The sequence below is a fragment of the Zalophus californianus genome, chromosome 5 (assembly GCF_009762305.2).
Source record: "Zalophus californianus isolate mZalCal1 chromosome 5, mZalCal1.pri.v2, whole genome shotgun sequence".
Lineage (NCBI taxonomy): Eukaryota > Metazoa > Chordata > Mammalia > Carnivora > Otariidae > Zalophus > Zalophus californianus.
In genome coordinates this window covers 49,396,861-49,421,762 of record NC_045599.1, presented here as the reverse complement: position 1 = coordinate 49,421,762, position 24,902 = coordinate 49,396,861, and the positions used below count along the sequence as shown (strand labels likewise).

Below are 24,902 nucleotides of genomic sequence, written 5' to 3'. Positions count from 1 at the left end.
TTGAATTTGAGATTAGTTTTGCTGGAACAACAACAAAAACCCAAGAAGAAAATATTTTATCTTAAACAATAGATTTTATAAAGGCTTTTGCTTTTGATTGCTGTTGATTATCTGCTGAACAGTGTTACCTTAATTTTAGGAAGGAGGCCTTACCTTTTAACTTTTGTTTGATTTTAAACCAGCAATATTAAAGTCTTGCCCTAGAAATAAAAATGTTACAGTCTCAACTGCTGAAAATAGAAACTACAATGGGGTATAGTTTATAAAATCCTCTCCCTTGGGGCACCCAGGTTGCTCATTTTGTTGAACCTCAGACTCTTGGTTTCTGCTCAGGTCATGATCTCAGGATAATGAGATGGAGTCCCGCCTTGGGCTCTGTGCTCACTGGGGAGTCTACTTGAGATTCTCTCCCTATCCCCCTTTTCCCTCTGCTCGCACCCTCTCTCCTTCCCTCTCTCTCTCTCATAAATAAATGAAAGATCTTTAAAATTCTTTCCCTCTTTTTAAGTAAGAGATCCTGAAAGTTGGGTTAAGAATGCTTTCCCTTTGCAGAAAACAGTTTGATTTGTGTTTAACCTTGATCTATATAGTTGATGATTTGAGTTTGGAATATGTATATAAAGATCATAATTATGTATTCTGTTAATACAGAATGTTTTTTCAAATTTAGTTATTTTCCAATAGAAATGCTTGGGACTTTTTGATTTTTTGTGCCCTTGCACACGTGCACACACACACAAGAAATTTCTTTATTCTTTTTTAAAGATTATTTATTTATTTATTTGAGAGAGAGAGAGAGCAGCATGAACGAGAACACGAGTGTTGGGGAGAGGCAGAGGGAGAAGCAGGCTCCCTGCTGAGCAGGGATCCTGATGTGGGACTTGATCCCAGGATCCCAGGATCATGACCCAAGACGAAGGCAGACATTCAACCGAGCTACCCAGGTGCCCCAACACAAGACATTTCTTAAAGAAACTTACAGTCTTTCAAACTAATCCAGAGGTAGAATTGGGATGGAATTATAGGGAACTGTCACTTATATATTTCTGTAATATTTTATTGTTTTGTATGTGCCAGGAGGACATTACTTTGGGAAGAAACAAAAACAATCAAGAGGCTTTTAAAAAAGTAGTAATTTTTATGCATCCTACACTGATGCTGTTTATTTCATTTTTATAGTAGCTTTTTAAGGTAGATTTTTCCATTCATTTTAGAGAAGTATGATCTATAAATACAAACTCATTACATTTTCTGGGATGGTGCTGTAGCGAATCTTGCAGCCTACTGTGTATTTCTCGCAATTTGCTCTGATTTCTCCAAAATCATTGTAAAATACTTTCATTGTTTTGTAGAATTGACTAACCCATAAAAGCAACCTGTAATTATTATGTCATCTTTTTCATAGCTTTTATTTTCTACTTCTCTTCCTTTATACATGCTCACATAATTGTAAGCTGCCACTGATCATTTTTGGAAAGATAACATGAATAGCAAGTGATTCATAGCTCTCCTATGAGAATCATACTCAGGTTATATAGAAGTTTTTAAAAAGTATGCTGTCCATGCAAATATTGAGGAGTGAAATATAAAAATTTATAACTTGTGACATTCATTTTGACAGAGTCATCACTGCATTCACAATTGTAATATCAATTATTATTAGTGCTCACAAGTGTGTAATATTGATAATAATTTGCATCTGACCAAAAGATTGCCTTTACAAAATGATCTTTGAAATCCAGTGATGACAAGTGAAGTAAATATTTTTCCTTTCTAATATGTCAGAATTACCTCCCAATAATTTAGAGAGATGTGTAGGGAGTAAAAAGTGAAAGGTTACTGTTGGGATATTCATTACCATTATGATTAAAGATAATATGGCCTAATTATATTGCTAAAGTCTTCAATGTTTCGTACATGTAGCTAGCTGTTCTTTAACATGTGACTATGAAGTGAGAACATAAATTTGTCCAAGAATTTTAATTTTAGCATATTTTACACTTTTATTTTTATTTATCTTTTATTTTCGTTTTTTTTGTTGTTTCCAGTTTTTATTTAAATTCTAGGGAGTTAACATATAGGGTAATCTTGGTTTCAGGAGCAGAATTTAGTGATTCATCACTTACATCCAGCACCCAGTGCTCATCATAAAAATTGCCCTCCTTAATACCCATCACGCATTTAGCTCACCCCCCACCCACCTACCTCCATCAACCCTCAGTTTGTTCTCTATATTTAAGAGTCTTTTATGATTTCCTTCCCTCTCTTTTTTTTCCCTTTCCTTATGTTCATCTGTTTTGTTTCTTAAATTCCACATATGAGTGAAATCATATGGTGTTTTTCTTTCTCTGACGACTTACTTTGCTTAGCATAATGAACTCTAGCTCTATCCACATTGTTGCAAATGGCAAGATTTCATTCTTTTTTAATGGGTGAGTAAGATTCCTGTGTGTGTGTGTGTGTGTGTGTGTGTATCACATCTTCTTTTAACATTCATCAGTTGATGGACATTTGGGCTCTTTCCATAATTTGGCTATTGTTGATAATGCCGCTATAAACATCAAGGGGCATGTGCCCCTTCGAATAAGAACTTTTGTATCCTTTGGGTAAATACCTAGTAGTGCAATTGCTGAGTCGTAGAGTAGTGGTATTTTTTTTAACTTCTTGAGGAAACTCCATACTGTTTCCCAGAGTGGCTGCACCAGTTTGCATTCCTACCAACAGTGTAAGAGAGTTCCCCTTTCTCTGCATCCTCCCTAACATCTGTTGTTTCCTGAGTTGTTAATTTTAGCCATTCTGACTGGTGTGAGGTGGTATCTCATTGTGGTTTTGATTTGTATTTCCCTGAGGCCAGGTGATTATTGAACATTTTTTCATGTATCTGTTAGCCAGCAAATTCACATTTTAAAAATTGAAGATTTTCTAATAAAGAATCAATAGAATAAAATGTAATAAATAATTTTGAATCTTAAGGTTTTGGTGGAGCTTCAAAAATTATTGAGGAAAAGGACGAAGAAAATAAGATATTAGATTAAAGGCTAAGAAAGACAACAGACACTTGAGATAGAAATGAGGAGAAAGGGGATTCTGGGACAGCTTTATACCAAGAGTTTCTGGAAGTATCAACTTATGAAAGTTTAAAGTTTGTGGGGCAATGAGGAATGCATTGAGGGAGGCAAGGTAGAGACCCTGAGAAATGTATGTGTAAGAATTTTATAAGAGGAGTGGTGGGGCTAACTCGATGAATGGGATATGGGAGGTGATATTATGGTAGGGGGACCAGAAAGGATGGGATTACTTTGGGAAAAAAATTGGTAATGAAAAAAATGGGTTATGAATGTCTAAAACACTTTCATTTTATGTAAAATAAATTGGTGACCACTGTCCAATATGTGATATTAAAATACAAAAGAAAGACTTTTCCAGATTTAACACTGGGTCGGTCTTTTTTCTTTCTTTCTTTCTTTCTTTCTTTCTTTCTTTCTTTCTTTCTTTCTTTCTTTCTTTCTTTCTTTCTTTCTTTCTTTCTTTTTCTTTCTTTCTTTCTTTCTTTAAGTAATCTCTACATTTTTAGCAACAATGTTCATTTTCTGTCATTTTGATTATAGCCGTTCGAGTGGGTATGGAGTGGTATCTCATTGTAGTTTGATTTCCTTCCCACTAATGACTAATAATGTTGACCATCTTTTCATATGTTTATTGGACATTTGTATATCTTCTCTGGAGAAATGGCTATTCAATTTTTTACCTAATTCTGAACTGAATTTGAGTCTAAAGTTTGAATATTGTTTAAAGAGCAAAAAGAATTCTACTAAAGATAGTAATAGTAAAGAAATATAATTATAGGAAGAAAAACGTCAATGGGATATTATAATTAAAAAAAACCTTCCAGGGCACCTCAGTGGCTCAGTCAGTTAAGCGTCTGCCTTTCGCTCAGGTCATGATCCTGGAGTCCCAGGATTGAGCCCCGCATCAGGCTCCCTGCTTAGTGGGGAGTCTGCTTCTCCCTCTGTCTCTCCTCCTCTGCTCATGCTTTCTGTCTCTCAAATAAATAAATAAAATCTTAAAAAAAAAGAAATCATATGTCCACATAAAAACTTGTACACTAATATTAATAACAGTATTATTTATAATAGCCAGAAAGGAGAAACAACCCAAAAGTCTATTGTGATGAATGGAAACTAAAATGTGATATATCCATTCAGTGGAATAATATTCAGTTCAAAAAAGAATGAAGTACTGATTCATGCTATAGTATGGACGAATATGAAAACATTATGCTGTGTGAAAAAAGCCAAACACAAAAGGCTATATACTATATGGTTCCATTTGTGTGAAATGTCTAGAATAAGCAAAACCATGGAAATAGAATGTAGATTAGTGGTTGCCTATGGCTGGGGACAAACAGGGAGTGACTGCTGATGTTTACAGGTTTCTTTTTGAGATGATGAAAGTATTCTGTAATTACATAGTGGTGATTGTTGCAGCACTCTGTGAATACACTAAAACAACTGAATTGTACACTTCTAAAAGGTGAATTTTATGGTATATCAGTGTTTTCAATGTTTTTATTGTTGTTTTTTAAAAGAAGAAGTTACCTTTGAAGGCAACATAAAGTATTAGGTTTAATGGGGGTTAAAGTTAGAAGTTAAACTAGAATCAGATGGTAAAGTTTTTTACTGTTGATTTGTAGTAGTTCTTTATATATTCTGTATACAAAACTTTTATCAAATATATAAATTGTAGATATTTTTTACCCATTCTTTGGATTTTCACATTTCTTGGTAATGTTTTTTGAAGCCCAAAAGTTTGAAAATTTAATGAATTCCAATTTTTGATTTTGGTTGCTTGTGCTTTTGGTTTCATATCTAAGAAACCGTTGTTAATATAAGATCACAGAAATTTGATCCCATGGTTCCTTCTAAAATTTTTATAGCTTTAGTTCTTACATTTAGGCCGTTAATCTATTTTGGGTTAATTTTCGTATATGAGATAAGGTGAGGACAAAGGATACTTCTTTTTTTTCTTTTTTAAAGATTTTCTTTTTAAGTAATCTCTACACCAGCATGGGGCCTGAACCCACAACCCCAAGATTAAGAGTCATATGTTCCACTGATTGAGCCAGCCAGGCACCCCACAGAGAATACTTCTTGTCCTTCCTGTCTACAAAATGCATTTTTTTATTATGTTATGTTAATTACCATACATTGCATCGTTAGTTTTTGATGTAGTGTTCCATGATTCATTGTTTGCATATAACACCCAGTGCTCCATTCAGTACATGCCCTCTTTAATACCCATCACCAGGCTAACCCATCCCCCCACCCAGTTTATGCCTTTAATTGAAAGTGTTCCTGGGGCATCTGGGTGGCTCAGTTTGTTAAGCATCTGACTCCTGATTTCTGCTCAGGTCTTGATCTTGGGGTTGTGGGGTTGAGCCCTGCCTCAGACTCCATGCTCGTTGGGGATTTTGCTTGGGATTTTCTCCCTTTCCCTCTGCCCCTACTCCCACTCTCTCTCTCAAATAAATAATTAAATCTTTAAAAAGAAAAGGAGGGTGGAAGTCTTCCTGCACTTGGGCTAGTCTTTCCCTATTCTGAATCATCCTCAAATTCTATCTGTCCTTTATTGTCTAGCTCAAATGCCCAGAAATCCCTTTAGAATTTCTCTTTTACCCCCCAAGAAACCAGCAGTGTTCTTATTTCTGATATGGCTTTATCTATATCCTTCTCACAACACCTTTGTCACTTTCCATCTAGTATTATAGCTATACATGTAAATGTATTAGCCTTCCCTCCTGAAGGGCAAGTTCATAGTTTAATTTGTTTTCCATACTATAGCATTTAGTATTTATCTGTTGATTTGAATTATGATAACAGAGTCCTGGTATAATGGAGGCAAAATGAAATTACAATTGTTTAGAGAAGGAATATGATTAACCTAAAATACCAGTAGGATAGCTGTCTTCAATGACTACTGAACTTGTAGAATGTGTATTTTTATTGGTCCTTTATTAATTTTATTATTGAAATATTTAAGGAAAGGACATATTTTATTGTAAAATGACTTTTACTTTATGGCATCAAGTTACAAATGTAATTTTGTGTGGGATTAGAAATGGAAAACATTAGATGAAAACGTTCTCAGAGGATACTGCATTATAAAATTTACCTGGTCAATTAAGAATGATTAATAAAATTGCTTATATTTTAAGTTTTATTTTAAATAGTAATCTTTTTTTACAAACGGATGTTTATAGATAATAGTGAAAAAAAGTTTTACTTAAAAAAAATCCTTGCACTGCTTGTTATTGGAAATGCTTGTGGAAAACCCAAGTAATACATTGCCTTACTGAAGAAAATTGCCTGGGAAAACTGTGACTGACAGTTTATGGTAAGGTATGCAGCCTTGCACAGGTATCATGCCAAGTTTTCATTTATTCACTTTCTTGAAAGTGGAAAGAGACTTAGAAAAATATAGGCTTACCATGGAGTTTCTTTAAAGAAAGCAATGTTGTATGAGAGGATGTCACACTGAGCTTGCCTATAGTTGTAGCCAGTGATTCTTTAAGAAGATATGGAGGCCTGTTGCTAGGTCTTGTAAGGTCATTTTGAGAGGCTACAAATCGAGCAAAAAGTCAAGTTCTTTCTTTGTTGTTACAGAAAAGTAAAGGCAGTTCCTTCAACTTTGATATTTGATGTTGTTTGTTAGCAAACTACTAAGCAATTTATAAAGGTTTGCTAAAACTAGATGCTTATAAAATTAAGCAGTGCAGTAGAGAATATGGAGATACACATGATTTGGGACTTGTAAATTAATATTAAATATTTTCAGCTGCCAACAGTTGTATTTTCAGAAAAACATTTTACCAATGTTATTTTGAATTAATATGGTCTTCAGTGACTTCAGTTGTTGCTTTTTAATCATATTTAGTCTCATTTAATTTTTTTGTTATTTGGTAACAAATATATATTTTCCATTGGAAATCTTTTCTTTTTGTTTTTGACATATAATACCCCAATAACTGAACTATCATATATTGTATCTCCAACATGAATCACCTGTAATCTTATCTAAAGCAGATGTATACAAAATACCCTCTTCTCCAAATTTATTTCTGTAGGGATATATTATTAGTGATGTATGTCTATGAATGTGTAATACATAAATAGCTTATAACTTACTGTCAAGGTAGAAGTAATAAGATTATTGTTTTAAAAATATTTTTAGGCCATTGTTTTATGATATAAAATCATGCAAATGTGGTCAGGTGGTGTGTGTGTGCGTGCATTTGTGTGTGTGTGCTAGCACAAAAAGTACTTATACATATGTGATTTTACAAACCTAATCCACTCTTCCAATGACTAATTTTGTAATCCTAATTCACCCTTCCAAGGACTAACTTTATTAATAGTTAAGTCTCAACATTAGTATTTGCCATTCTACAATTACAATTTAATTTCTTGGCTCTTAAAGTTTTTAAGCATTTGATATTCCTGTTTTCACCTTTTAAAATATACATTCTTACAGAATATATCATGCTTTATTTATTACATTAGAGATCTTCCTTTTATCACTATTTTAATCATGTGTCCTTGGGTAAATTACTTTACTTCTTTGTGCTTTATTTTCCTCCCCTATAAAATGGGGATTATAATTATGACCTACCTCATAGAATGTCAAGATTACATAATTTTTTAAAAAGATTTTATATATTTATTTGAGAGAGAGAGAGTATGAGTGTGGGGGGGTTAGGGGCAGAGGGAGAGGGAGAAGTGGACTCCCTGCTGAGCAAGGAGCCTGATGTGGGGCTCTATCCCAGGACCCCGAGAGCATGACCTGAGCGGTAGGCAGATGCCTAACTGACAGAGCCACCCAGGTGCCCCTAGATTACATAATTCTTGTAAATATCTTAGAACAGCATGGTACAAATTAACACTCAATAAATGATAGCTATTAGTAATATTTAGCACCCTAGTGGGATTAATTGATTTGGTAGGAGATTTATGATTGGAATACATAGTAGGGCATCTCTAATTCCCAACTTCCCCACTCTTAAAGGCATGGTAAAGTGATCTATAGGTTAATCTGCAGGGGAAGTTTAGCTTATGACAATCTACCACAAATAATTTCTCTTGGGACTCCTTTATAATTGTTACTCCCTAATATATCCACATTTATTTTAATATAAGTGATTTCTGTTATCATTTAATTTGTTTTTCTTGTTCCCCTTCCCCAATATATCCCTATTTTTAAAATAAAATTCAACCAGCATAAAGATGCACCATATTTACCTTATGGTTTTGCCTACCTTGTGGCAACCTGCCAAGCTCATTTAGTTACTCATCCTCCAATTTCAGATAACCAGATAGACTATGTGGCCTTTCACATTGGCAACAAGATAGACTATGTGGAAGGTGGGAGGCTGCTGAAACAGGAAGAAAATGCTGATGAAAGGGAATGGAATTCTATGAGATTAGTGTTATTTATGAAAATTTGGATTTTAAACATTCTTTTCTGTGTAAGTTGTCTTAGTCTGCAATGACAAAATACCATAGACTGGTAGGCTTAAACAACAGGAATTTATTTATCACAGGAGGCAAGGAACTTCAGTATTAAAGCACTGGACAATTCTGTTCCTTGAAGAGAGCTCTTGTTCTGGTTTACAGATGGTTGCCTTTTTCTCTACAGGGCAGAGCAAATGTGTACTCTGGCCTCTTCCTTTTCTTTAAGGACACTTATTCCATCATGGAGACCATCCTCATGACATTATCTAAACCTGACTACCACCCCACCTATCATCACATTAGGGGTTAGTGCTTCAACATGTGAATTTTTTGCAAGGGGTGGGGGAGAGGACGCAAACATTCAGTATGAAACATGAGAAAAATAAAGCTAACAACTATTCACTACAACTTGTAGCCATAATTTATTCAATTTAAGGAATTATGAGTAGCTCAATATAAACTAAATGTAATGTGATTGAATTTGTATGTAATAATAATTCATATAAGAATACATGTTATCAGGGCGCCTGGGTGGCTCAGTTGGGTAAGCATCTGCCTTCGGCTCAGGTCATGATCTCAGAGTCCTGAGATTGAGCCCCGCATCAGGCTCTCTGCTCAGCAGGGAGTCTGCTTCTCCCTCTCCTGCTCCTGCTGTCCTTCCCCACTGCTTGTGCTCCCTCTCTCTCTGTCAAATAAATAAATAAAATCTTAAAAAAAAAAAAGGAAAAGAAAACATGTTATTTTTCATGCCACAAAGGCAATTTGCATAGTTATCTACAATGTCTGGTACTTGAGCACTGTGAAATGGACAAGTTCAACACTGGGACTCCCACTTTCTCTTTTTGGTGCCCTTCCTCACTCTTTCCTTGCTTCCAGTATTGTCCTTCTTCTTTTCTTCCAAGCATAAGTATCTTTTTAGGAAAACATATGATAAATTCAGTCTAATGGAGTTGTAACTAAGTTTCTGAAATCACATATACTGTTTTCTTTTTCTGGAGTATGTGATTATCATAGAGGCCAAAGCATTTAAGTAACTTACACAGCTTCTGGTAAAAAAATAAGTCAAACATACTTTCTTAATTCATTAATGAATGAATGATATCAATACTATAATGTAAAGGTTTATTAAATTTTTTTTAGGATTTGGTATATGACATCTGGATATAATTGACAACTTGAGTGAAGATTATTATTTTTTAAAGATTTTATTTATTTGAGAGAGAGAGAGTGCACGGGAGTGAGAGTGGGGGGAGGGGCAGAGGGAGAGAGAGAATCTCGAGCAGACTGCTCACTGAGCGGGGAGCCCCTCGCAGGGCTCTATTTCATGACCCTGACATCATGACCTGAGCCGAAATCAAGACTTGGGCGCTTAACCACTGAGCCACCCTTGGGTGAAGATTCTTAAACAATGGTTTTAAATTGGGAGAATGTGTTATAATTATGAATTTATTTTCATTGAGTGCTTATGTACTGTGCATTCTAAGTGCTAAAGTACCTCAGTAAACAAATAAAATTCCTACTGTCTTTTGAAGAGGTTACATTTTAGTGGGGGACACAATGAAAAGCAAGATAATTGAATATGGAGTAAGTTATCTAGTGATAAATGCATGAAGATTATTAGAGTCTAGAGATTTATAGTATGTGTTTATATACATGTGTGTTAATTGCTATTTTACATAAGGTGGTCAGGAGGCTTCTCATAAGGTGACTTTTTTTTTAAAGAGTTTATTTATTTGAGAGAGAGAAAGTGAGTGAGAGAGCACGAGCAGGGGGAGGGGTAGAGGGAGAGGGAGAAACAGGTTCTGCACTGAGCAGGGAGACAATGTGGGGCTTGATCCCAGGACCCCAGGATCACAACCTGAGCCAAAGGCAGATGCTTAACCAACTGAGCCATCCAGGCGCCCCATAAGGTGACATTTTAATTTTAGGGACTAAATTGAAGTGATAGAGTTAGCCAGGTAGATACTGGGGGAAAGGCATGCTGGTCAAAAGAAACAGGATGAATGACGGCCTTGAGGCAGGAGCAGGCTAAACATATGCAAGGAAAAACCAAGGGGCCAGTACACCAGTTGCTGAGTAAATGGTTGGAAGAGAGATAGAACATAAGATCAGAGAGTTTCAAGGACCAGATCATGGATAACCTTAGAGACCATAGTAAAGACAATATTTTATTCTGAGAAAGAAAGACATTACAAGATTATTTTGGCTTCTACATATATAACGTGGTAGAAAAGCAAGAGTGAAAGCAGAGTTACCAGTTAAAAATTATTCAGCATTTCCAGTCGGACATGATGGCAGCTTAGAGCAGTGTGGTGGCAATGGAGTCACATTATAAATATATACTTAGAAAGCAGAGTCAACAGATTTTTAACAATGTACTGACTTATATATGGTATATAAGAGAAGGAGAGTAGTAAATGAAAACTCCACAAAGTTTTAGGCTGACTAACTGGTTGAATGGAGTTGCATTTTATAGGAGAAGGGCAAGCATGCTAGAGGATTAGGTTTGGTAAGATCAAGTCTTGGTAAGATCAAGATACAAAGTCTTGTAAATTTTAACTTGCTTATTAGATAGCCAAGAGGAAATGTCAAGTAGGTAACTGGGTACATGAATCTGGCTTTCAGTATGAAGGATAGCACTCTAGTCAAAAAACATCAGTTTATAGATGGTCTTGAAAGCCATTGATCTGGATTAGCTTTGCCCAGGAAGTAAGTGCACATTAAAGAAAAGAAGTGGACCAAAGATTGAGTGTGGATTACTTTAATGTTTAGAGGTCAAGAAACAGAGGAAAAATCAAGAAAGGAGACTGAGAAAAAACAACCACTAAGATAGGAGAACCAAGAGAGTATGATGTTCAGGAAGACAAGTGAAGTATTTCAAGGAGGAGAGCTTCGTCACCCGTATCAGATGCTCCTTATAGATTAAAATAAGGCAATTCGTAATCTTGAAAAGAGTGGTTTCAAGGAAGGATGTAATGAAAGCCTGGTTGAAATGAGGTTTTGAAAAAAAAGAAAGAAAGGAAAAGAAGTGGAGACAGTAAATATACAAAGGCTTTTTTCAGTGAGTTTTGCTATAATCAGATGAGAGAAGTCAGGCATTAGCCAGAGGGGTCATGGAGACCGTGGAGGTTTTGTTTTTTAACTTGTTTTGCTTTCTAAAATGGAGCAATATTACATGTATGTACATATGTGTACACTGTATGATAGTGAGAATAATCAAAGGTAAAAATTGATAGTATGGGAGAGAGTGCGGAAATCTGTAGTTATAAAGCCCTTGAGAAGGCTTCAAGAGATGAGATCCAAAACTCAGTACGAGGCATTGTCCTTGGATAGGAAGGATCCTGGAGAATTTACGCACTGTAACAGGAGGGAAGGGAGAATATATGCATCAGAATATAGTTCATCGTCTTTGGTGCAGGTGCATCTGGAAGTTTTCTTCTGGTTGCTTTTATTTCCTAAGCGAAATAGGGAACAATCAACTGAAAGTAAATAAGGACGAGGAGGTATTGAAGGTTTGAGAAGAGAGAACTATGAATTAATCATTGAGAAAAGTAAGATGAGTGAAATGTAGTAGCATTGTTAGGAATTGCTAAGGGCTTACCTGAGGTTACTTCTTATATTTAAAGTGAAATCAGTGATCATGCTAAGGTTTTTTTCTCTAGTCACATTCACCTGGTTGGGTATAGGTGTAGGATAGGTGGAGATTTGGATTTCCCTAAAACTGGGGTTTTTGCAAGTGAGTGCACTGGAGGGAAAAAAGGGAAAAGCACGTAAAGGTTATATGCCTGGGAGGGTTGATAATGCTTGATCATGGTATTTAATTAGCCTGGTAAAGAGGGGAGTAATTGCATGAAGATGATGAGGAACAGTGAAAAGTAGTAAGAAACTGGGAAGATGAAAGATGGTCAGAGAGTGGAATGCTTGAAATTAGTAATAACAAGATCTTGGTTATGTTTATGACTGAGGCAGAGGAAGGGCAAGACAACTGAAAATAAGGATTCTGTATAAATGAGAGGCCAGGGTATTAGAGTGATTTAACTTGGTTTTGAAGTCACTGAGAGTTATGACAAACGATGCTGGAGACAGAAAAAGAGAGGGAGGGAGGAAGGGATGGGCAAGGAAGAAGGAGAAGTGGAGGAAAGAATGAAGGAGAGTGACCTGGAAAGGTGATATCTTCTCTGTGCAAATCATTGTGTTAGATATTGTAATGACTATGGAAAAGTATGAGATATAAGGATCTGGGCAATGGATTCTTATATGAAAAATACCTGTTCTGAGAGAGGAGGAAAGATGAATTGAGGTTGTCTTAGAAAAGAATAGAATAAGGGTTAATTTAGTTAATTATTTTTAAGAACCCAAATGGTATTTTAGTTTGGGACGCTGGGTAAATTTTTCTATTTTCACAGAGGATGGAATATATGTTTATGGTGCCTGATTATTTTAACTCTGCTCGAATGTACAGATACGGCACTTTTAAGAAACCAGAATAGAATGTATTTCTATTCTTTTGATTTTCATGAAAAGAGGAGATTTTATGAAAATTGCTGTTAAATATTCCTCCCAAAGGGAGAAAATAAAGTTCCTATGAGAGTAGATGAAAAAGATTAAAATTAACTATGGAAAAAGATTTATTCTAGTCTTTTGGTTTAAACATATTAGAAGAAATTATCTAACAAATTGGTCAAGGCTAGGGCTTATGGTGGAGACAAATTAAAAATCTGATGTGTATGAAACATCTTCAAAACTAATTTGATATTTTTTAATGAGTGGAGATCGTTTTCAGGAAGATCACATAAGCCCCCTACCCCTTCTTTCTTTCCCGCCCTGCCCTGCGGCCAGGCCCGGGGAGCGGTGTTCCCAGCAGTCCCCGCGGCTTCGCTCCAGCCGGTTCCCCGCCGTAGCCTCCGTCGCTGTTGTGGCCGCCACCCCGCCTAGGGACCCAGATGCTGTTTGCCTGCGGTGAGAATGAAGCTCACGTGTACCCCGCCACGAAGATGGAGGGGCCTTTGTCCGTGTTCGGAGACCGCAGCCCTCGGGAGGCGATCCGCTCCCAGAACGTTATGGCTGCAGCTTCCGTGGCCAATATTGTAAAAAGCTCTCTTGGTCCAGTTGGCTTGGATAAAATGTTGGTGGATGATATTGGTGATGTAACCATTACTAATGACGGTGCAACCATCCTGAAGTTACTGGAGGTAGAACATCGTGCAGCTAAAGTTCTTTGTGAGCTAGTGGATCTGCAAGACAAAGAAGTGGGAGAGGGAACCACCTCAGTGGTTATTATTGCAGTAGAACTTCTTAAAAATGCAGATGAACTAGTCAAACAGAAAATTCATCCCATGTCAGTTATTAGTGGCTATCGACTTGCTTACAAGGAGCCAATGCGTTCCCTCAGTGAAAATCTAATTATTAACACAGATGAACTTGGAAGAGATTGCCTGATCGATGCTAAGACATCGATGTCTTCCAAAATCATTGGAATAAATGGTGATTTCTTTGCCAATATTGTAGTAGATGCTGTACTTGCAGTTAAATACACAGATGTAAGAGGCCAGCCACGCTCTCCAATCAATTCCATTAATATTCTGAAAGCCCATGGGAGAAGTCAGACGGAGAATATGCTCATCAGAGGCTGTACACTCAACTGTGTGGTGGGATCCCAGGGCATGCCCAAGAGAATAGTTAATGCAAAAATTGTTTGCCTTGAGTTCAGCCTGCAGAAAACGAAAATGAAGCTTGGTGTACAGGTGGTTATTACAGACCCTGAGAAACTGGACCAGATTAGACAGAAAGAATCCGATGTCACCAAGGAGCAGATCCAGAAGATCCTGGCTACTGGTACCAACGTTATTCTAACCACTGGTGGAATAGATGACGTGTGTCTGAAGTATTTTGTGGAGATGGGCGCTATGGCAGTTAGAAGAGTTTTAAAAAGGGACCTTAAACACATCACTAAAGCTTCTGGAGCAACAGTTCTGTCAATCCTGGCCAAGTTGGAAGGAGAAGAAACTTTTGAAGCTTCAGTGTTGGGACAAGAAGAGGTAGTACAGGAGAGAATTTGTGATGATGAGCTGATCTTGATCAAAAACACTAAGGCTCGTACATCTGCATCAGTTATCTTACGTGGGGCAAATGAGTTCATGTGTGACGAGATGGAGAGCTCTTTACATGATGCTCTTTGTGCGAAGAGAGTTTTGGAGTCAAAATCCGAGGTTCCAGTTGGGGGCGCTGTAGAAGTAGCCCTTTCCTTATACCCTGAGAAAGGTATACGGAAACCAGCATGCGGTCTTGGGAACAGCTTGCCATTGCGGAGTTTGCAAGATCTCTTCTTGTTATTCCTAACACACTGGCAGTTAATGCTGCCCAAGACTCCACAGATCTGGTTGCAAAGTTAAGAGCTTTCCATAATGAGACTCAAGTTAACCCAGAAAGCAAAAATCTAAAGTGGATAGGTCTTGATTTGGTCCATGGTAAACCTTGAGACAACAAACAGGTGTTTGAACCAACCATAGTGAAAGTGAAGAGTCTGAAGTTTGCAATAGAAGCTGCAATTATCATTCTTCGAATTGATGATCTCATCAAATTACACCCCTAGAGCAAAGAGGACTAGCATGGAGGTTACGAAGATGCCGTTTGCTTGGGAGCCCTTGATGACTGATCTGCTTTCTCTTTTATTTATAACAATGTTGGATGCAGTTCTCTTGTTACTCGAGTATTACACATTAAAAAATAAGCTGTCAAAAAAAAAAAAAAAGGAAGATCACATAAGGAGCAAAAAGAGTTCTTATAAATTATGGGATTATATTAAATGAGTTGTTCTAGGTTATCCATAGTCTTGAGTACGATGTTTCTAGCAGTCCCTCTTCATCTTGCAATTAACCCAAATGGCAAAGCTTCTAGGAATTTGATCCACGATGAAGCTAGGACTTTGAAGTTTTAAGACATTCATCTGCCTCAGTCTTTCTTTCTTTGGAAGTACTAAGTTCATTATTTAAGGCATCTCTTTATAGGAATTTAGTATTTGGAGGGCTCCTGGAAATTATGTGGTGCCTGGGTGGCTCAGTCCATTGAGTGTCTGACTCTTGGTTTTGGCTCAGGTCATGATATCATGGGTTGTGGGATGGAGCTCTGTGTGGGGTTGCACACTCAGTGAGCAGTCTGCTTGAGGATTCTCTCCCTCCGCCCCTTCCCCACACTATAAAATAAATAAATCTATCTTAAAAAAAAAAGAAATTGCTTTGCCCAGTTTTTCATTTTATTGCTAGGGGACTAGGGGAAAAAATGGAATTTTATTGAGATGTTAATTCAAGGGAGTCAAATCTAATGGAAGATTTTAGACATTATGAAATTAAAAAGTATGACCTTACAGAACCAAAGTAGTCTTTTGAAGTCTTACAAGGAACTTCTGAAAAAGAAATCATCCCAGTGATTTCCCAGAGATGAATTATGTAATTACTGGTTAGTATGCCCATCAAGTATTTAAGAAAATACTAAACCCTGTTGAAAAGTGTGGCAGCATGGATGGCATAACCTATGCATATACATTTAATATAAAGATATAATTCATCTGTGAATGTGTATTTAATATTCAAGAAGAAAATAATATGAATTTTGAATGGACCTAAGAGAGAAGAAAAATAAGTAGAAGAAAGCTGTCAGGTGTTAAACAATTAAAAACAAAAAGAAAAGAAAACTGAAGTTCAATGTCAAGAATGATCGTGGAGCATTACAAACAAACTCACACCATATTGGATCAAAGGTAGGCTGATGCTTATTTTATAATTTTACAATTTATAAATGAATATAATAATGATATAAATCAATTGCACAATGTTTTGCTGTGAGATCTCTAATTATTTAAGAGGAGATTGGAGAGTTAGAAAGGGCAGAGGGGTGAGGTTGGTAGCACGGATGAGGTAGGTGAGGTGGGACCAGGGACTAGGGCAGAAACTGGGTGGCCATAGATAGGAAATGTCTGTTCCAATCAGACACTATAGCTTTCTTTTTTATCTCATAATCAACCAAGACATTTTAAGTACTGTAAGTTTTATCATAATGTTTCTTTTTCTGAACTTAGATGTTTTACTTAGATAAAGACTTATCTTATTCCAGTTCTTGGCAAGAATTATTAAAAATGTTGTTTATATGCGTAGAAACAGGGTAATAGAAACTAGAGATGACATCATCTGGACTGTTTAATCATTTTTCAAAAAAAGAGGAGGAAGGACAAAATGTTTTAAAAGTTCTAGTTTGCTTTCTTGAGATAACTAGTTTACCTTATTATTTTTTGTCTCTTCATTTTCTAAAGGGTAAAAATCAGCTTAAACTCTCTTGGCATATTACCTTAATTGTATTTATTTTTTAAGCACTGAAGTGCCATTCTAGTGATTAAGCAAATGCATTGTGGCGTATGGTGGGCTAATGTGACAAGTATGTGGCTCGAAGCCAGTAAAATACCGCTATGTTCCCAACCATACTTTGTTGTTTTCAGCTATACAGTTGTTATAATTATTGTGCCTGGTATAGTGTTATGATTGTATCTATTGTAATAGTACAAGTTATTGTTTAACTACTAAAATGTAAGTTGTGTGGGGTTTTTTGTACCATCGGTTTGGAAGAATTTTTGGTATATCTTTTCAATGTTGCAAAAGGGACCAGGGATTTACAGTAGAACTACAGAAGCTTTAAAATATTAACAGCCCATTAAGTACAGGATATGGTTCATGAGGTTTAATGGGAAGTTGTTAAAAGGAGATGGAACTATTCCAATGATTGGGGAGGAGTGGTTAGTGGCAAAAAACAGGGCAAAGAATTTAAAAAGCTTGTTTTCCTATAAACAGTGTTTGGGTACACTGCACAACAACAATAACAATAACAATAACAAATCTCTTCTATCCTGATAAGCAGTATTGGGAGCTCAATGAGAATTCCATTTGGTTCATATGTTAACTTTCCTCTTCAGAGGATATCCAGCAATGTTGTATTAAAAAATTTCCTGTGGTTTTGAGATGCTTGGCATTCATTAAATCAAACCTTTGGACTTTGAAATAGCACCTACTTTGTTTAACATTTAAAAAATTACAGGACTCCTGAGACTAGTCCTGGGAATAGCCTTTAGTGATTATCCAGAGAATAATAAAAATGCAAGTTTTTTAGGGGAGGGTATTTTAAAAGCAAAAGAGTGTAACACTTTAAGAGCATAGTATTTAATATACACCTGAGTCTTCGTTCCTTGAAGCGTGGCATACTTAATAGTGTGCACCAGATGGTCAGTGACAATTAGAGTCTAATGTATCATGTGTATTTCATGCACACACTTAAGTCTTGGCTCCCAGGTCAGGGTAGTAAGCCTAGTCTTCTGCTTGCCTGGATTAAATGCCTTTCCCCCCCAGCTTTTCAATCCTGTGCAATTTGTGTAAATTTTCTGAGTTTCAATTTTCTGTGAGGCTCTGCTATGTCATATTACTATTTATAAGATTAAATGATTTCATGTACATGAAAGCACTTTGTAAATCATTAAGTGATATACTTAGTAGATAGAATCTTATTGGATATTATCTTACTAGAGAGGTAAATTAGAAGGTAGGACTCTGGAACTTTGTAGATAGCCCCAATTATTGGAATCATAGCTCTATTAATACTGCTGCTAACTCATTTCAGCAGACCAAAGTTAGCTTTATCACATATGCTCCATGATTTTTTTGCTTTGGAGTTCATGTTAGATCGATGTTATTGAATGAAACTTGAAGAAAATAGAGAGCCCTGTGGAAACTTGAGTGAGATTACAGTAAACACTCAGCATTGACTTTCACACCTTTTAGTTCCTTACCTGACTTTCCTTTTCAACCCAGTCCATGAAATTATTTGATATGCACTATCTGAAATGCTGAGATGTTTCAGTTATCTGTTGCTGCATAACAAATCACCCCAAAACTTAATGGCTTAAAACAACAGTCATTTTTACTATCACTCACAGATTCCCTGGGTCAGGAATTTGGGAAGGGCTCAGCTGAGTAGTGCTGGCTTGGTCTCTAATGTGGTTGCAGCTAGACTGTGGCCAGAGCTGATAAAGGGGGCTGAAGCAGCTGGGGGCTGACTGGGCATCTTTCTCTCTTTATGTGGTTTCTGCATGTGGTTTAGTTTGGCCTTTGTTACAGCATGCTGGCCTTAGGGCAGCCAGCCTGCTCACATGGAAGTTCCAAAAACCAGCATCTTGAGAGAAAGAAGCAGAAGGTATAATGCTTTTTATGACTTCGCCTCTCAGGTCATAAGCCTGCTAAGATTCAAGAGGGAAAAACTTAGATCCCACCTCAGAGGTATGTCAAAGTCACAGGTGGATGGGAGATGTTATTAGGACCATCTTTGGAAGGAAAACAGTCTGTGACATGAATGATGATTAATCCTGTCATTTCATATATAGCTCTCCGTCCCTGTTAACCTTACTTCTCTTAATGCCACAATATGGAATGACTGACTCTCCTTTTTTTTTTTTTTTGTAACTACACAATTTCGCTGCTACATATGAACAAGGAAGAAATAAAGCTAACTAAAATTAATAGGACTACCCTTTTTATGCCCTCTTAAATATAAAATCAGCCTCATTTTGGAAAGATTATTCAACACACATAAGGAAAAAAAAACTATTTGCCTTGGAGTGATACTTACCAAAAGATGTGTTACTACCTATTGGTTTGGAAAGCACATATTAAAAGAATGCATTGCCACTGACTTGTGTTAAACTCCAGAAACTCTTGTTGGGGAAACAATTTCTACTCTGACACATGGTGAGCATGTTCATTCTTGTTTCTTACGGCACTTTTTTGTACACTTTTCTTATCAAATTTATTGAATTTACTCTATATATAGTTATATGCATGTCATCTTCCTAACACATTGTCTTCTCTTTTTGGGTAGAATTTGTTGTTGATTGATCACTACCATAGGTGCTTGGTAAATATTTGTTTAGTGATTAGACAGAGCCTTTGATGGCCATTATTTTTTGAGAAAATAATCCATATGTTCAGGGAGCTGACAGAGTTGGCTTCTGGGATGGAGATGGGCATCCTGATATGTCAACATTCCTTTATAACCAGTGACTAGTACCTATAGGTAGTGAGTTATTCAGTATTAAAGAACATTAGTTAGTGTACATAGTTGGTTTTAAAACCCCTCCTAATAATTTAGTGGTTAATTAATTAGGAAATTTACCCATATTAAATGGAGCTCATTCCTTTTCTGTTTTGTTTCTTTTGTACCCCCAGATTAATTGAGATGTAACTGTATAAGTTTAGGTTGTACAGTGTGATATTTTGATGTATGTATATATTATAAAATGATTATCACCGTAAGGTTAGTTAACACATCCATTACCTCACTTAGTTACCTTTTTTTTTTTTTTTTTTGGTGGAGAAAACTTTTAAGATCTATTTTCTTAGCAACTTTCAAGTTTACAGTCAATGTTGTTAACTATAGTCACTCGTGCTCTACATTAGATCCCAGAACTCATTCATCTTATAACTGGAAATTTATACTCTTTGACAACTCTCACTTCCCTCCCTGAATTTTCCACCCCCACCTCTTCTACCCTGGCAACCACCAATCTACTCTCTGTTTCTATGACTTTGGGGGTTTTTTTAGGCTTCACATGTAAGTGAAATCATATAATATTTGTCTTCCTCTGTGTGACTTATTTCACTTACATAATGTCCTCAAATTTCATCCATGCTGTTGAAAATGGCAAGACTATCTTCTTCTTAAATAATATACACATATATATGATATTTTCTTTATCCATTCATTAGTCATTGGACACTGAGGTTGTATCCATGTCTTGGCTATTTTAAGTAATGCTTTAATACACATAGGTGCAGGTAACTCTTTGATATAGTGATTTCATTTCCTTCAGATACATACTTAGAAGTAGGATTACTGGATCATATGGTAGATCTATTTTTGCTTTTTTGTGAAACCTCCAGACTGTTTTCCACAGTGGCACTACCAATTTGAATTCCCACCAGCAGTGCACAAGAGTTCCCTTTTCTTTACATCCTTACCAGCATTAGTTATCTCTTGTCTTTTTGACAATAGTCTTTCTAACAGGTGTGAGGTGATATGTGGGTTTGTTTTGCATTTCTCTGATGATTAGTGACATTGAGCATATTTTGGTATGCCTCCTAACCATTTGGATGTCCTCTTTGGAAAATTATCTATTTAGTTCTTCTGCCCTTTTAAAAAATTGGATTGTTTTTTGCTGTTGGGTTGTATGATTTCCTTATATATTTTATTTTATTATTTTATTTTATTATGTTATGTTAATCACCATACATTACATCATTAGTTTTTGATGTAGTGTTCCATGATTCATTGTTTGCGTATAATACCCAGTGCTCCATTCTGTACGTGCCCTCTTTAATACCCATCACCAGGCTAACCCATCCCCCCACTGCCCTCCCCTCTAGAACCCTTAGTTTGTTTCTCAGAGTCCATAGTCTCTCATGGTTCATCTCCCTCTCCGATTTCCCCCCCTTCATTTTTCCCTTCCTTATATATTTAAGATACTACCTCTTATCAGATATGTGGTTTGCAAATATTTTTTCCCATTCTGTGTGCTGCTTTTTCATTTTGTTGATGGTTCTTTTGCTATGTGGAAAACTTTTAGTTTGATGTAGTCCCACTGTTTATTTGGTTTCTGTTGCTCATGTTTTTGGTGTCATGTAAAAAAAATAATTGTTAAGACCAATGTCAAGGAAATTCTCCCTTATGATTTCTTCCAGAAGCCTATGGTTTCAGGTTTTATTTACATCTTTATTCCATTTTGAGTTGGTCTGGCTAGGGCTTACAGTGCTAAGTTGAATAGGAATGGTGAGAGTATAGAGGGCAACCTTATCTTGTTCCTGATCTTAGAAGAAAAGTTTCAACTTTTCACTGTTGAATATAATATAATCATGGGCTTATCATATTTGTCATGTGGGCCTTTATTATGTTAGGTTTGTTTCTTTTATACCTAGTTTGTTGAGAGTTTTTACAATAAAAAGATGTTGAATTTTGTCAATGGCTTTTTCTTCATCTACTGTGATGGTCATATGATTTTTATCTTTCATTCTATTAATATGATCTATCACATTTAGTAATTTGTGTATGTTGAATCATCCTTGCATCCCAGAGATGAATCCTACCTCATCTGTTGTATGATCTTTTTAATGTGCTGGGGGTTTTTGTTGTTGTTTGCTAACATTTTGTTGAGAGTTTTCACATCTATATTCATCAGGGATATTCAAACAGAGTTTGAAATTACATTTTTCCTATAAACTTCTTTAAGCAGTCTTGCAAAGTATCAACTATCCATATGTTTAATAAATGTAATATTTTAAGCCAAGAGAGTAATAAAGAAGACATTCTTTTTATCTCACTACCTAGTTGTCCTCTGGAGAAGGAATAATTTGTTAAATACTTTTTGGTTTTAATGTTTGAATTAATTTTCAAGGTTGGCTTTATTTATTTATTTATTTTTAAAGATTTTTATTTATTTATTTGAGAGAGAGAGAGAATGAGAGATAGAGAGCATGAGAGGGAAGAGGGTCAGAGGGAGAAGCATGAGCAGGGAGCCTGACGCGGGACTCGATCCCGGGACTCCAGGATCATGACCTGAGCTGAAGGCAGTCGCTTAACCAACTGAGCCACCCAGGTGCCCATTATTTATTTATTTTATTATTATGTTAATCACCATACATTACATCATTAGTTTTTGATATAGTCAAGGTTGGCTTTAAATGAATGACTATACAATGATAGATATAGCAGCACATTTTGAAAATCAGGAAAATTTTTCCATTTTTAACAGGAAAAATAAAAGAAAAACATTGCCAATTTGAAATGTTGAAAAAATTTGGCAGGGAATATTTAGAGTACATTACTCACATCTTGAGAGTCTAGGTAAGGTATAAAGAAATATGTAGTATTTTACATTTTCATGATGATCATGTCTTAGGTAGCTCAAAATTACCTGATAATTAAGATATTTAAACTTTTAAGCAATTGTAACTGAAATTTTATTTGTAAAGGGCCATGATGTATGTAACTTAGTGTCCAGCGATTCAGAAAAAAAAAAAACAACAAAAACTGTGTGTAGAGAGTACAGGTGCAAATAGGGTAAAATGTTAACAGTAGATGAATTTAGGTAAAAGGTATAAAAGAGTTCTTTGTGCTATTTTTGTATTTTTAACTTTGTGTAAGTTTGAAAATTTCAAATAAGAATTTTTTTATTTAAAGGGAACTGAAGACACCTTTAATTCTAACACTTGATGTTAGAATTTTAAAAAAATAGCAAAACCAAAACTTCCCCAGACATAATTTCAGTATTTAATAAACTAGTAGGAGATTGACTACTTTGAAAAACTAGTAATTGGTGAGTCCGTAAAGTAATTGATGAGTCCTTATAAAGACATGAAGGAGATTTATGATGAAGGCATCAAAGCAAACAACATGATGTAATTATCTCTCATGTCTATGATTCCTTTTCTCTGCGATTTTGGCAACTGGTATAACCACAGCTATAAGGAAAAGTTGTAGTAAAGACAGAACAAAAGTAGCAATGAGTTTATTGATAATGTCCTAACTTATTGTTTCTATTTTTTAGGGATATTCAGGTGCCTAAATAAAAAGGACCCAAACTATTATCCCTAGTTTCAGAATATTTAGAATTAGAGAAGAAACAGCATACACATTTTCAATGATTATGAATTTTTACTGTTACTCATGAAAACAATTGCCTGACCTCTGGTAGTACATTAACCATTCCATTCCTTTGTTTATGTCTTGCTTTGAAAGCTCCCTTTGCTTCTGTCCTGCAGCTCTGTAATTAGATTCATTAATCCTCTAAATCTACCCTAGTTTGCACCAACTTACTGAAGTCTCTGGCAGCCTGCTCTATCAGTGCCTTCCTTATTTATTTTCTCCTCTTGTCTTTGACCCAGTGATAGCACCTCTTATGAACTACTTAGTCAGGAGGAATTTTTACCAATTCAAACAGTTTAAAAATGTTTGACTATGGGAATAAAAGGCACAGAATAGGGAATATAGTCAATGATATTGTAATAGCGTTTTATGGTGACAGATGGTAGCTACACTTGTGGTGAGCATAACATAATGTATAGAGATGGTGAATCACTATGTTGTATACCTGAAACTTATGTAACATTCACTGTGTGTCACCTATTCTCAAATTTTAAAATTCCAAAAAAAAGAATTATGAAAACAGAAAAAATAAAGAAATACGAATAAAAATGCTTGACTAAGCAAGTCACAACACCATGTGTTCTCTCTCCCTGGAATAGACCTGCTCTAAGATGAAACTTGTCATCTTTCTATGATTTTGTTTATATTAATATACTTGTATCAAAGTCTTTATGGAAAGAGACAGGTTATAAGTAAATGAATAAAACTATTTTCAATGACTTCCTACTTCTACTTTCAGAATTGTTTGAGAGGGCTAGAATTCCTATGTAATCTATTAGACCCTAATTACTTCTGCTTCTAAGACACTTTAGGATTCCAAGCTTTGATACTTCTCTTGAACACCTTAAATCCTATTTCTTCACTACCAAAGGAATATATTTCTAGTGATAAAATTACAAAAATGGCCATTAAAGGTGACTGTCTTTTCACTCAGATGACACCACAGAAATGATTGCCGAATCTGCCAGTCTATCCCCATTGATTAACTTCTGCTGTATAAAGCATGAAAACTGAAAACAATCATTCCCATCAGACCGCCCCTTCCTCACCCCCAGATTACTACTATGGACTGGAAAAAACAAACAAACCTAGACAAATGCCAGATACCTATGTAATAATAAATGTGTACAGGGAAAGTGATAGGTACTAAATTTTACTAAGAGTTTTCTTAGGCTAAACTCTATGTATACAATATCTCAGTTTCAAAAAGAGGAATGTGCAGACTCCTTTTAAAGAAAAAAAAATATTAGGGGCACCTCAGTGGCTCAGTTGGTTACGCGTCTGCCTTCGGCTCAGGTCATGATCTCAGGATCTTGGGATCAAGCCGCGTGTGGGGCTCCCTGCTCAGTGAGGGGAGTCTGCTTCTCCCTCTTCTTCTGCCCCCCCACTCATGCTCTCTCTCTCTCTCAAACAAATAAATAAAATCTTAAAAAAATAAAGAAAAAATATTATCTCAGACCCTCCAATATTAAATTATTTTTATCATTATTATTTAAATATTTACAAATATAAAACAAAGTATAAGTTCCTTATGCTTATAGACCCAATGGAATCATGAAGCCAAAATAAATTATAAATTTAATAACAAGAAAAGTACAAAACCAAAGAAAATTACATCACCATTACTAGGAAGGCAAAAACCATTGTTGAAACTAAATTGCTTTT

At 35.8% G+C, this 24,902-nt stretch overlaps 1 protein-coding gene and 1 pseudogene across 1 annotated transcript in view; both read left to right on the top strand.

The window, feature by feature from the left end:
* ADAMTS6 (ADAM metallopeptidase with thrombospondin type 1 motif 6) overlaps positions 1-24,902 on the top strand; it is a 295,386-nt gene that overhangs the window by 42,128 nt on the left and 228,356 nt on the right. The gene's annotated exons all lie outside the window — the stretch shown is intronic.
* On the top strand, positions 13,502-15,162 carry LOC113929616 (annotated as a pseudogene).